Raw genomic sequence first — 15,990 nt, 5'->3', positions numbered from 1 at the left:
TTTCTAAGTGTAATATCATTTATTTTTAATGGACATTTAGGTCAAAAGACACTTCAGGATGTCAAATGACCATAATGCCCCTGTTTGGGTTGCATTCCCGATTTTTCGGTAACACCGGGTTTTGTCTGTTTTTCGATTTCTCACTTTTCTTTGTACTAATTATTTAATTTTTCTTTGATCTTTCTAATGATATTTATTCTTCAATAAGGGTCTATTTAAGTCCTAAAAATGTTTTCTAGGGTTCCCCGCAGTCCAGGGCTAGTCAACGGTCCACGCCGTGACTTCCCGGTGCGGTCACCCATCGCTAGGGTTCCCGGCTCGCTTAACTTGGTTACTCTTCCTTGCTATTATTTTTCCTTTGTTTTTCTTGTATTTTCTCTTCTTGTATTTCATTATTTTATGTCTCCTCACTCACATTGAAGTGTAGTTCTAGGCATCCTAGCTGTCCGGACAACACTGGTCACCGGTACAGCAGAACGCACTACCGAACTTAGGGGTGTTACAAAAACTTTCTCCCAAATTAAGATAAAAAGACTTGAGCTTGTTGAAATAAATTATAAGTGTCATGATGTGTTCCCGTACACCACTAACACCATCATATTGGGTGTGCTCCAGCAAAGAAAGTTAATGACTCTTTTGAGCCTTATCAAACTTTTTAAACTTTTCAGCAATAGCCTGTAGAAATTTCTTAGCAGTCTCCTTATCAGGAATACCTTATCTTATGGACTTATCTATAGCATACTTCATCACCATTAAGCAAACCCTATTAGAATTTTGCCACTTCTCATGATAAGTCTTTTCAGCAATAGTGGATTCATTAGTAAGTTCAGCAGGTCCATCAACCTTTAAGGCTAAATCCAGTTGGGCTATTGCTAGGTACATGCTCAGAGACTCTTTCCAGTCATCAAAATTAGAGCCATTCAGAGTTTTCACAGTAGATAATTGCATAAAAACAACAGCTGAAAATTAAAATAATAGAGGAAACATGAATTATGTATATAACATAATCACAAAACTAAAGTTTCCTTTAAGATCCAGCTAAGTAAGCAATTATGAACAAAACTGTTATTTATTATAATCTCGCCGAAGAGTCCTGGATAACAATAAAATCAAGAAAACTCATTGAACTCATCAAATATATAGATATATATATATATACTAACATCTTTAACATAGGGTATTAAAAAAATATTAAAGACAATTAACAAATAACATTACAACTAATAATAACTTATTATATTAATAGTGTTATACCGATGGATATATCCACTATCAATATAATCCAAATAACTCTTAAAATCCATGGAACAAATTTTTAAACAAATTAACAAAACAATTTTATGACTAGTCTCACGATAGGTGAGCTCATAATTATAAAAGTGTTTACCATAATCAGAATTTCCATGGACACTATATTATAAGCATAGTAATAATGTTACTGCTCATGAATATATTCTCAATATGCCTGAATATAATTAGTTTAACAAAACCAACAACTATTAATGAACATATAATATTACCAAAATTAATAAACACATAACTAAACAGAATTATAAATATTTTATACTCTTGACTTTTGTTAAATTAATTATAGGTGATAGTTTGTAGGTTTCATATGGGCTACGAAATGCAATGATAATCACTATATGAATATATTATGTACTATTTCGAAAACTAACATACAGCCATGTGGATTTTGAAATTCAATATATATGTATATATACCCATGAAATTGATTTCGGCAGGCAAAGAAATTGTTTTCGGCAAGAGTGATTGGGTAGGGGATATATATATATATATATATATATATATATATATATATATATATATATATATATATATATATATATATAATCCCTAACCAAGGCTCTGATACCAATTGTTAGAAATAAATTAAATCGTTATAGATTACATGATTAGAGAATATGTGTACCTAAAAATACGCTTGTATCCATGATTTTCTATGAACAATAAAAAACGGAAGCGAAATGATAGGTTCACAACTCTTAATATCCACAGCCTTCAAATTCTATATGAATTCTATCTGATGTTGGATCTGGTTATCAGAATATATATATATATATATATATATATATATATATATATATATATATATATATATATAGGACTGAGAGTTGGGGCCTCTTCCTTAGTGGGCTTATGGACAGCCTGACCCATTACAGGCTTGCCCAATCACATGACCCAATCCATTTAGATATTGCCAATTACTAAACTTATTATTTGATATCATTATTTAATCTGTCAATGAGCCTAACAATTGATTAATGTTAATCCACATCCAGATATAAATAAATAATCCAACAGGAAATCCATACTTGTGGGCTCATGGTAGATAAATATTTAATTTATCTTGTTTTATGGATGATGATGATGATGATGATGATATATATGTGTGTGTGTGTGTGTGTGTGTGTGTGTGTTTGTGTGCGCTCGCGCGTGCGCTTGTGTGTGTGTTATAGTGAATGGATGAGAGCAATTTTTTTTTTATGTTGGGTGATTTGCAAACCCCAAATGGGGGAGATGAGGAAATTGTTAAGTCATACTTAAGTGTTAATGCTCCTATACTTTGGCAGTGTCTCTTATTAACACCTACCCCTCATAGTTTCTAGATTATTGGTAAAACATTTATAGGAAAAGAAGGGGTAGATATTTTAGAATGCCTAGCACTGTGATTGGGTAATCATCATTAAAAAGTTAACACTATAAAACTTGAGAAAAAAAAGGTAATCAATGGTACTTTCTTATAGTTTTTAATTATTTGAACATTAAGGGATGAATGTTTTTAAAGGGGGGAGATTGTAATGCCCTTCCCTGGTGTGTGTCAAAATATGCTATGAGAGAACAAAATGTTCTCTCAAGATTGGCTGACTATGAACCCAGTTAAACAAATGCTAAGATAAAGAGAGTAACTAAAACACTACCTAGAATAACATTAAGTTAGGGATTCTAGAGTATTTAGTGATGATGTGCCTTTGGATGCTGAACAACTTAACTTTTATTGTTGAACGTAGAGAGATAGAAATATAAAGAGGGGAGAAAACCTTAGATAATTCTAAAATCCATTTTCTTTACACTATAGAACCTACCTACTCTCTACCTCTCTTTTCTCTTCCTTTCCTTGTCCTTCTTCCATATACTTTTCTCTTTTCCTTTTACAAACCTTGTAAATAAGAGAAACCTAAACACACCCTAGTCCTAAGAATGCTAAAGAGAACCATGAAGGAGAAATCATAATGAAGAGACATAACACAGAACAGGAAATCCAATGAGCATGAACAAGCAAGTGTTCTCAATAGTATTCGATATTAGGGTTTAGATGGATTAATTATATTAGGAGTGAATAAAATAATTAATTAATGGGAAATGAATAGTACTAATGTCAAAGCTTACTTAAATGAAGAAATGATAATTACCTTAAAAATGAGTCATATGATGATTGAATGGCTAAAACAAAAGAATAAATCTAAAATGAGCTTTTCTAGAAAATGCAAGTTTTAAAGCCAAAAACATCAAGCAATTGAAATACATAAATGGTAACCAAATAATATGCAACTAATTCATGCAACTTCGGGAGCCAAAGATTCCCATGATCAACTGCCGAAAGTTGTTTACCTCCCAAATTTATAATATATTATAATTCTAATAAAATAGTTAACTAAATATATTCTGCATACTTCTCTGTATAGACTTGGGGATAGCATTATGAGGGGTATAGTCAAAAGGGAACCGACTAATTAGAAGTAAGTGTCAAATTTAAAAGGACCATTGTTCAGGTGAGTCAAAATTACAAAATGCTTTCTAAAATGATATTTTATCTTATATGTGCATTCATGCATCATTTAGCTATTTTATTTAGATATATTGTATTAGGATTTGCATATGTAAATTGTATAGTATTTAACTCACAAAGATGTTGCATCATATCTTATTGTGTTGTGCTGGTAGCTATGAATGACCCAATGGTTTTCAATGGAAAAGATAAAAAAAGAAAAAAAAAAGTAAAGGAAATAGCATGCATGTATTTATGAGCTCACATATGAATGAAACAAAAGGGATGTCTAGGTAAGATAATTTTGTGTCTTTGGCATCCAGGATAACTAGGTAAAGTAATTATGTGTCTTTAATCACATTGTTTGATACTATATGCTAACAAGAAGTCTTGAGGAGCTCCTATAATGGGCTAAGCATATTGAACATATGATACGATATGAAAGCTAGGAGAATGGAAAACCTTTGGTGAAATAGCTACCATGCTGTGAAAGTTTTTAAACTCATCTTTTTAGCTAAAAATCAGTGAAAGAGCTGTAAAATCGTAATATTTTACAACTTACATAAAATACCTTTCAAAAAATATATAATCATATTTATATAAATACATAAATAAACTTTCATATACATATGGACATAAGAAGTTGTAATAAAGCTTTCTAACACATTATTAAGTTTTATATTCAAATTATTTTAATTTTAAATGAAATATTTTTTTCATGAAGTTATCAGTTCGATAATGATTAAAATTATACACACACATATACATATATAAACATAAAATTTGAAAGTATAATTCCAAGTTTTCAACTTTAAAAAGATGTAAATATAAATAATAGAAATATTTGAAGAATAATATATAGGAATTAGATTATATTTATCATAATTGAAATATAACAAAAATTGTTCAAAAATAATGTAAAAAATTACAATATATACATGGTAATTATAGTAGCAAAAATAATATTTATTAACTTATTATTATATTAGAAAACTTAAAAAATCTAGAAATTATGTTAAAATAAACAAATGACAATGATTTTGATAAATTAAAAAAAATATTTTAAATTGTAAATTTTAAATATATAAAATCGTAAAATCGTAGAATCATAAACTCGTAAAATTGTTTTGTTTTTTTAATCCAATTTTGCTATTTAAATTCGCGATTTACCATGATTTTGATTTTACATATATTTTTTTTTTTACTTATTTTAGTGATTCTAACTTGTAAAATTGTTAAATCATACGAGTCAACTAGCGATTTTAACAACTATACTTGTTGTAAATTGTTTATGCTATGAAACCATTCATGTGCTTGAAATATATTATATAAATATATTTCCTTCCAAATACAATTCTCTATTCATTGGAATTATATACTCACTCCCTTTTTCTATTTATCCCCTTCAAAGACGTGAATAAGGATAGCTTTTAGCAAATTTTAGATAAATAAGTTCCAAGCTTTGATGTAGCCAAATTTGTGTATTTTGTACCATTTTATGGAGATATTTTGAGATATTTATAACTTTGGATATTTCGGCACCATGCTTGCTACCGTATATTTTGTATAAAAATGTATTAAAGAAATTTATTATTTTATTAGAAAGTATACAGTTTTTAAAGTAGCCAATGAGGGTATAAGAGAATAGTAAAATCCTCTTAGACAAATTCAAACTTTAAAAGAAAGAATATGAATGAATGAAATAGAAAACCTTGCCTAGATTCTAGGAAATAAGTTTAATGAAATGAAAGTGGAATCTTTTATTAAATTTTAAAATAGTAAGTAAAGAAATGTTTTGTAAATAGTATGCTAATGGGTTTCACCCAAATATTTATGAAGATATATAATAAAAGAGTTATAGAAAAAGTATAAGTCAAACTTACTGTGGGTTCTAATGTCCTCATGCCTCCCAGTGCTCTAGCGCCTGTAACAATTCGGATTTAGGTCGTTACAAAGAGTGTTCAATTTTATTTATTCTAAAATATGTTCTATTAACTTTTTCCAATTATTATATCAGTGAATAAAATAACTTTGTAAATTTATTATTATTTATTTTCAAGTTTAATAGTTTGGAATGAAAATAATTTTACACAACATATTTTAACTATGCATAAATATAAAATATTTCCAATTATGAGTGAATATGAATAATTAAATAAATTATTTTTTAATTCTATTTTACCGGTCCAAAGATTATGGTCAAGTTTTGCTATTAATTACTTGTAATATGTGAGACTTATAGCACCATATGCTATTAGTAAGAACATGTAAGTAGGAAATATTTGATATAATATTACATTATTGTTTTTCCGCACTAAGCTTTAATTAGCTTACTTGACTCAACTCACAGTGTGTAAGGGTAACAACAAGAATACCAAGTTAAGGATAAAATAGCTCTAAATTGAAATTATCTTGCCTCCACTAGTCCTTTAATGTTATAAAATGTTAACTAAATATGTCCTAACTATAAGTATAATTGATATGCATGAGTTGCTTGCTAGTAGAAATATTTCAAGATATCACCCAAGTATGCCAGTAAATGGAATGACCAACTACCCAACGTATTTTATTAAAAGCTTCAAATATATAGTTTTCAAATTATGACCTATGTTACAAGCAAGTGTATTAAGAAAGTAAATCTCAGCTCAAGATTATGACTAATGGGTGGCTTTCTTCTACCTCTTCATGTGTTATTGTAATGGGTTTTTTAAGCAAGCTGATCTAGGGAATTTCTAGAGCTTTGTGTGCTATGAATATTTTCAAGTTGGTTGGTCTTTATTCCAAGGTTGAGTTAGGCGCTGATAGTTGATGGTTGTTGATTCCACCAAAAATTAATTGAAATTACCAATAATGAAATGCTCTTTTGTTTTCTGAATGTAATAAGTGGTAATCCAAGTCGAACCCTAGAGAATGAGTTACTAAATTTCGTGCACGTGTGTAACAAGAAAAGGGGGTTATAATACTAAATCAGAAGAAATCAAGTTTAGAAATTAAAGAACTAAATTTAGGTGTAAAACTCTCAATTTAAACAAACTTCAGTCCAAGGCAATTCACATTCCAATGCATAACTCGATCATAGACAAAAGAAATATAATTATCTCTTATTGAATACTTAACATAGATTTACCAAACAGTGAGGTAAAACCCCTAACTTCCCTACACTCGTCAATTCAAGCCCAACACTTTTGTTGACTTTAATTATTAACTGAATTGGTATTAAATAATCCTCATCAATTTAATAACTGTTTTAAGAATAGGAAGTAGTTAAGCTTGAACAAAAATTAATAAAAGCATAAATCATTTAATTCCTCCTATTGTTTCTTTAGGTTATTATAAAAAACTTGGATCATAATCAATAATACCTAATGGCTACTAACACTCAATCTTACATAACAATTAAGGGTTATGAAGATGAACTAGCAATTAATCACATCAAATAATTAACTAATAGGCATTTTTAGTAAATCATTCAATAGATATCTAAAAAGGCATGACTTAAATTAAGAACTTGGTCTCACAAATCATGCATAAGAACTAGAATCCCTTGAACTGAATTTAGAAACTTAGCCACTCATGTTCATGGCTTACAGAAAAATAAAGTAAAATAATGAAGAAATCTAAAATTGTGAACGTGAATGAAGAATGAAGGTGTCTACCCAGCTGCTTCCAAAGATGATGTTTATACTAAAAAACATAATCCAAAGATAAGAACCAAACTTTGAAAATTTTTAAAAATAAAAAAGACAGATTCTCTGTTCTGCTTTTATGGCCAATTTTTAGCCACTTTCCCTCTAATTCTGTCTCTGACCTCTTCAGGATAGTTGTAGCCCTACTTCTCAACTTTCTAACGAATCTTTATTTGCCCAAATCGGAGGTCTATAGCCCAAGTTATGGGCTAAAAACTAAAACTGGTTCTAACAGATGATCCAACCCAAAAAATTAACCATTAAAACAAAGTAATCTTGTCTTCAGCCCTTCATAGAAATTGTAGAGGTGGTTCTTAAGGTTCAATTGGGCCTGAGTTTGCTTTATTTGGACATCTGGAGCTCCAGATATAAAATAAATACCAAAACTAATCGTGATAAGTTAGGTCTAGACTTTTGTATTAGATTCATAGCTAATTTTGACAATCTTAGAGACTGATCTGGGCTTTGGTTCCTCTTTGTCATTTGTAGTGCTCTGACTTAGCTTTTGAATGAATTAAACAACATTGGATTTAGAGACCCATAACTTCAAAAACACTTGAAAAATACAGCAACGATCAAATTAATGAAAATGCTGAAAATTTCTCAATTTAACACAATTATTCCAAAAACTCTCTAGAAATATACCTAATTGATAATTATACTTTAATCAACTAAATTAGGCATAAAAATACACTAGAAACACAAAATGTGATTGGAGTAAAAATATTAATTATGCACTTATCAAAATTCTCCCACACTTAGATTTTGCACATCCTCGGGCAACACCAAGCTAAACCAATCTAGAAAAAAAAAAATCTAAAAACATACCTAAAAATTCTAATGAAAACACAAAATTTGTACACTATAAAACAAATGATAAGAAATCAAGAAGCATAACATATCATGAACTGAAAGTATCTTAACAAACTCAAGCTGAAATTAACAAAAATTTATCTTTCAATAAGTAGCTCACTAAAAATGGTAGACACTCACATGGCACTCAAATAACTCAAGTATTTAGGAGGGTTTAAAACATGCACTCAAATTCAATTCATGAAATGAAACTACCATAGGCTTGCTTATTCATCTAGTCTCTGTCACTTATTTCACAAGCATAACATAAATCAAAAGGTCTTTAAATATGGTTGTAATGGGGCTAAGGTAAAGGTATGGATGTAAGGATAAATGAAGCTAAAGAAAGAACTAATAGAACATTGGAACAATCTTTATTTCTTCTATTCTTTCCCTTCATATATATGTCAATAAAGTTCGAAAATCTCAAAATATATATATATATTTTTTACCATGTAGCATTAGCAACCACGCCAATTATTTCTTTTCAACTTTTTGTTTTCTCTTTATATATATATATATATTGGTGCATGTTTGAATATATATATATTCAAACATGCACCAACAATAACTCACATACTACACCCCATACAATATTGTCAAAACCCAATTTATTGCCTTTCAAATACTCTATTAGTTCTCAGGTAATAAAGAAGATAAAAAGAATAAGGTTTAGGCTCATATTCCAAGTTTTAACAAAGAAATGGTATAATTTAAGCTCAAAGGGGCTCACTAAAGTCAATACATAAGGTTGGCTTTTTAAGGTAAAAATGGTTAAATCCTAATTTGCCTTTATCATTTTTACATGTGCATGTAATCATGTGACCTCAATTGGATTAAAAGCAAGTTCTAGAGTAATAAATCATGAATGAATATCACTCACCAAAAATAAAGATTGACATATAAGAAGTCAATTTAAATCAAGGCTCAAAAGCTCACACAAGAAATATTTCATCGTCCACCAATTTTAGCTTACCAACTAATCAAAATCAAAACTCAAGTTAATTACAAGCCTGAATATGCAAGTTTATTGATTCAATCATGTTATGCATCTCTCAAACTTCATCAATTTTTTTTTCATAGCATAAGAACTCTGTAAACCATTAAAAATATGAAAACCTTTCCCCCACACTTAAAACTTACATTGTCCCCAATGTAAAGCCCAAATACAAAAGAAAACAAAATCATCCTAGAAAATAAAATAAAATAAGGGAAAGAAAACAAATCTGATTGTGGCTAACTAGCCACCCATGGGTTGCCTCCCAAGTAGCACCTTTGTTTAACGTCGTTAGCTCGACATGGCAAAGCTCCTTAATCCAAATAAATTGGGTTACTCAATTTGAGCTCCTCCAATGAATGCTCCTGAAACCCCTCATAAAATGGCTTGAGTCTATGACCGTTGACCTTGAACACCTTGTTAGTTCCTAAACTTTGAATTTTAACTGTACCATAAGGAAACACATTAGTAACAATAAAGGGTCTAATCCAATGAGAATGCAACCTACCAGGCATCAGCTTCAATTTGGAATTATAGAACAAAACTTTTTGCCCAATCACAAACTGCTTCCTTAGAATTAGTTTGTCATGAAATGCCTTGGTCTTTTCTTTATAGATCCTAGAATTCTCATAAGCCTCAAGTCGAATTTCCTCTAATTCATGCAATTGTAATTTTTTTTCCACACTAGCAGTATCCAAATCCAAATTACAATGTCTAACAGCCCAATAAGCCTTATGTTCTAACTCAATAGGAAGGTAACACAACTTACCAAAAACCAACCTATAAGGGGACATGCCTATGGGTGTCTTATAAGCAGTTTTGTAAGCCCACAAAACATCATCAAGTCTAAGACTCCAATCCTTTCCATTTGGCTTCACTGTTTTTTCCAAAATAGACTTGATCTCTCTGTTAGACACCTCTGCTTGCCCATTTGTTTGAGGGTGATAAGCTGTAGATATTTTATGGAAAACACCATAGCTTCTTAATAATGGCTCAATAGCTCTATTACAAAAATGAAAGCCCTAGTCACTAATCAAAGCTCTGGGGATTCCAAACCTGCTGAAAATATTAGACTTGATAAAACCTACAACAACTTTAGAATCATCAGTTCTGGTGGCCTTTGCTTCAGCCCATTTCGAAACATAATCAACAGCAAGCAATATATAAACAAAACCAAAAGACGAAGGAAATGGACCCATAAAGTCAATACCCCACACATAAAAAATCTCACAAATAAGGTCTCAATCATTTCGTTCCTACGGGTTAAACTTCCTGTTCTTTGACATTGTTCACAATTCTTACAAAACAAATAAGAATCACGAAATATAGTGGGCCAGTAAAAACCACAGTATAATATTTTCTTACCTATTCTCTTAGGTCCAAAATGACCTCTACATGCATAGGCATGACAAAAAGTAAGAATAGACTGAATCTCATTATCAGGAACACATCGCCTAATAATTTGATCTGAACAAAATTTTCACAAGTAAGGATCATCCCACACATAATACTTAGCCTCACTTTTCAATTTTTCTTTTCTAGCTCTACTCAAATCAGAAGGCATAGTAACCAAATAATTTACTAAATCAGCATACCAAGGGATCATACCTTGCAATTTAAACAACTGCTCATCAAGAAAAAATTCTCGCAAAGGAACTGGATCTCCTTGTGTCGCTAACATGCTCAAATGATCTGCTACCAGGTTCTTAGCTCCTTTCTTATCTTTGATTTGAAGATCAAATTCTTGCAGAAGAAGGATCCATCTAATCAACCTTGGTTTTGCTTCCTTCTTTGCCAAGAGATACTTCAATGCTGCATGATCAGAAAAGATAATTACTTGAGAGCCAAGCAAATATGACCGAAATTTATCTAAAGCAAAAACTGTAGCCAAAAACTCTTTTTCAGTAGTAGAATAATTGCGCTGAGCTGAATTGAGTGTTCTGGATGCATAATAAATCACATGAAAGAGCTTCCCAACACGCTGCCCTAAAAATGCTCCCAATGCATAGTTACTCACATCACACATAATTTCAAATGGCATAGTCCAATTAGGAGCCTGAATAATAGGGGGTGATGTCAATGCAGACTTCAACTTGTCAAAAGCCTCCTTGCACTCTTCACTAAACTCAAAAGAAACATCTTTTTGTAAGAGTCTAGACAAAGGCAATGCTATCTTAGAGAAATCCTTAATGAACTTGCGATAGAAACCTGCATGACCAAGAAAAGAGCATACTTCCCTCACAGTTGTGGGGTAGGGTAAGTTCACAATTAAATCAATTTTAGACTTATCCACCTCAATACCCCTATTAGAGACAACATGACCCAAAACAATTCCCTGCTCTACCATAAAATGACACTTCTCGTAATTCAAAATAAGATTTTTCTCAATGCATCGCTCAAGAACAGAAGTCAAATTATGTAAACATGCATCAAATGAATCACCATACACAGTAAAATCATCCATGAACACCTCAATGCAATTATCAATGTAATCTAAAAATATGCTAATCATACATCTCTGAAACGTGGCAGGTGCATTACAAAGCCCGAAAGGCATCCTTCTAAAAGTAAAAGTTCTAAAAGGACAAGTGAAGGTAGTCTTCTCTTAATCCTCTGGTGCAATCACAATTTGATTATATCTAGAAAAACCATAAAGAAAGCAGAAATAAGAGTTACTTGCTAACCGCTCAAACATCTGATCAATGAATGGCAATGGGAAGTGATCCTTCCTTGTTGTCAAATTTAGCTTGCAGTAGTCTATACACATTCGCCATCCACTCTGAATCCTTGTTGGAACAAGCTCATTATCTTGATTTGCTACCACAGTGACTCCTAATTTTTTTAGCACTACTTAGATTGGACTCACCCATTTACTATCTGAAATTGGGTAAACAAACCCTGCATCTAGTAGCTTAAAAATTTCCTTCTTCACAACCTTCATCATTTGTGGGTTTAACCTCCTTTGAGCTTCTCTACTTGGTTTAGCATCATCCTCCAGTAAAATTCTGTGCATTCACACTGAGGACTTATACCTTTGATTTCAGCTATTGTCTATCCAATTGCTTCCTTGTGCACTCTCAGAACTCTAGTCAATCTTTCTTCTTGAATCTTTGTTAAATTACTTGAGATGATAACTGGAAGTGTCTCATTGTCTCCTAAGTAAACATACTTCAAATGCTTAGGTAAAGGCTTGAATCCAAGAACTGGTGCTTGCACAACAGAAGGTAATGATTTTGTGTGAGATACAGGTAAGTCAATCTTTGATACTCCATACCTTTTTGGAATAAAATGTAATGACTGCAATGCTATTACTGTGTCTTGAACCTCTACACTTAATGGCTGATTGATATTAACTTCCTAAATTCCTTGACTAATCACCATTTTTAACTCATCCTCTATGCTTAACTTAAAAACATCCTGCATAAATGTATCAACAACATCAATAGAAAAAATAGAATGATCATTAGCAGGATACTTCATGGCATCAAAGATATTAAATTTGACAATCTCTCCATCAAACTCCATAGTTAAGGTACCATCATCCACATCAATTTTTGTCTTGGCAGTTTTTAGGAAAGGTCTTCCGAACAAAATCAAAGCTGAGTTTGATGTGAGAGCACCATCCTCCATATCCAAAATGTATAAATCTGTAGGAAAAATCAACTCTCCAACTTGCACCAAAACATCCTCAACTACTCCCAATGGTAAGCATCAGAACAGTTAGCTAACTGAATAATGACACTGGTTTCTTTCAACGGACCTAAATTTAAAGATTGAATAACTGAATATGACATAACATTAATAGATGCTCCTAAATCTGCTATTGCACGTTCAAATCTAGAATCACCTATTTTACAGGGAATAGAAAATGAGCCTGGATCCTTACACTTAGGGGGTAATTTTCGCTGAATTAATGCTAACACATTTTCCTCGACACTGATCTTTCCATTATTCCTCAACTTGTGCTTTGTAGTGCATAATTCCTTAAGGAATTTAATGTACCTGGGACTTGTTTGATCGCATCAAGTAAAGGTATATTAACCTACACCTTTCTGAAAGTCTCTAAAATCTCTTTCTCTTGTTCTTCTCTCTTAGTCTTGGCCAACCTGCTAGAGAATGGAGGAAGAACATAATTATTAGCCTTATTCAGTTCAAGTTTAATAATTACCTCAACTTCAGGAACTTCAGACTCTTTTGCTCCTTGCTTCTTCTTTTTCATTGACTCATGCAGAATCTGATTATTAACTTCTTTCCCACTCCGCAACACTATAGCACTTGCATTTTCTCTGGGATTCATAACTGTTTGTGATGGAAGCTTTCCAAAACCTTGAGCTTCAAGCTTACTAACAGATGAAGCTAACAGACCAATCTGCTTTTCTATGTTCTGAATGCTATTTCTGGTCTTCTATTGAAACTTTTGTGTATTGCTAGCCAAAGCCTTAACAATTTCATCGAGTGACATACCTTGATTTAAGGGAGGAGGAGGTGGTTGATTCACTTGTGGTCTCTGCTACTGATATCAGTTTTGTACTGGTTGTTTCTCATAACTCAAATTGGGATGATCTCGCCATCCCAAATTATAAGAATTAGAAAAGGGATCATACCCAAATTATAAGAATTAGAAAAGGGGTCATACCTGCATTGTGGTTATCCAAAATTTCCTACTACATTAGCTTATTGCAGTGATTCATCCTCTTGTAATGTAGGACACATGTCAGTGGCATAACCCGAACCCGAACAAATTCCACATACTTTAACTATTTGCATGTTCCCTACAGCCAATTGCCTCACCCAAGAAGTTAAATCAGAAATCTGTTTCTCAAGGTTAGATGTACTTACCTCATTAACCTTCTTAGGTGTGTGATCTATTCTCATTCCAAACTGCTGAGAGTTTGCTGCCATGTTAGTAATCAGCCTCCTTGCATCTTATGGTGTCTTGTCAACCAAAGCTCCTCCACTAACAGCATCTATCATACTGCTGTCCATTGGTAGAAGTCGCTCATAGAAATACTGAATCAAAAGCTGCTCACTTATTTGATGATGGGGACAACTTGCACACAATTTCTTAAATCACTCCCAATACTTATACAAACTCTCTCCATTGTACTACCGGATGCCATAAATTTCTTTTCTTATGTTAGCAGTACAGGAAGCAGGAAAATACTTCTCCAAAAACATCCACTTCATCTCATTCCATGAGTTGATAGATCCAGAAGGAAGGTAATATAGCCAATCCTTAGTTGTGCCTTCCAGTGAGAAAGGGAAAGCTCGAAGCTTAATCTGCTCCTTTGAAACTCCTTGAGGTTTCATGCTGGAACACTTAACATGAAATTCCTTTAAATGGTTATGTGGATCCTTACCTAAAAGACCATGAAACTTAGGCAACAAATGGATTAGTCCAGACTTTAACTCAAAAGCAACATCTAAAGCAGGGAATTAAATACACAAAGGCTGTTGGTTTAGATCAGGGGTAGCCAACTCTTTCAAAGTCCTAGTAGCCATGGTTTTATTTTCAGAATCTAAATCCACACCTAATTCCCTTGGAGAATGGACTCCTTCAGATGTACTCGGAGCTTGAATAAGGTTATCCTGCTTAGCTAATTTTCTCAACTGTTTAGCTATTTTCTCTACTTCTGGATCAAAGAGCAACTCACCAGATCGAGAAGTTCTTGTCATAAACAAAAAGAATCAAACTAAAAGACAGAAAAATGCCTCAAAACCCTAGAAAACGGTGAAATTTGGCCTCAAGAGGGTGGGGCCAATAGTTTTTTTTCAGAACGTCATTTCCTTCAAAACAAGTATGGAACACCCTCCTAATTCAACCAAAATTCTGCCAATGAATAGTAATATCGTAATTTCCGTCGCAAACCTGAAAATAGTAACACTTCACAAACAGAGGTAATAACAGAATATCCTAACACTAAAAATACGAAATCCAATAAACTTTCAGTCCTCGGCAATGGTGCCAAAATTTTGATGATTGCCGATTCCACAAAAAATTAACTGAAATTACCAATAATGAAATGCTCTTTTATTTTCTGAATGCAATAAGTGGTAATCCAGGTCGAATCCTAGAGACTGAGTTACTATTATCTTGGAGAATACTCCATCTCCTCTCAGCTGATCAAATAGATCATCTACCTGAGGTAAAGGGTATTTGTTCTTCACAATCACCTTATTCAGTTGTCGATAGTCTATACAAAGCCGAAGTGTACCATCCTTTTTCTTCACAAATAGTACTGGTGCTCCTCAGGGTGACACACTAGGGAGTATGAAACCCTTGTCTAACAACTCCTGTAACTGAACTTTCAACTCTCTCAGTTTAGTGGGAGCCATCCTGTATGGAGTAATAGAGACTGGTGCAGTACCCGGCATAACCTCTATAGCAAACTCCACCTCTCGATCAGGTGGCAAACCCGGCAACTCTTTTGGAAACACATCTGGGAGTTAACATACTGTGGGGATCTCCTGCATGTTTGGGCTAATCTTCTGGTGTCAAACACATGTGCTAAATAAGCCTCATAGCCCTTTCTCATCAATCTCTTGGCTACCGTGGCTGATATAATAGGGGAATGACAACCTGTTCCTTCACCCACAACTGTAATCTCATCCCCATCAGCTATCTGCAATGAAATCCTCTTTAGCTGACAATCTACTTGTGACAC

At 32.5% G+C, this 15,990-nt stretch overlaps 1 non-coding gene across 1 annotated transcript; it reads left to right on the top strand.

Annotated features, from left to right (window-relative positions):
• The first annotated feature begins 14,357 nt into the window (after nucleotides 1–14,357).
• LOC131171566 (small nucleolar RNA R71) lies at nucleotides 14,358–14,464 on the top strand. The gene has a single exon (XR_009142226.1). It is a non-coding gene; the product is annotated as a small nucleolar RNA R71 (small nucleolar RNA).
• Nucleotides 14,465–15,990: the final 1,526 nt, after the last annotated feature.

This window comes from Hevea brasiliensis, chromosome 12 (assembly GCF_030052815.1).
Source record: "Hevea brasiliensis isolate MT/VB/25A 57/8 chromosome 12, ASM3005281v1, whole genome shotgun sequence".
NCBI lineage: Eukaryota > Viridiplantae > Streptophyta > Magnoliopsida > Malpighiales > Euphorbiaceae > Hevea > Hevea brasiliensis.
This window is presented reverse-complemented; position numbering and strand designations above follow the sequence as displayed.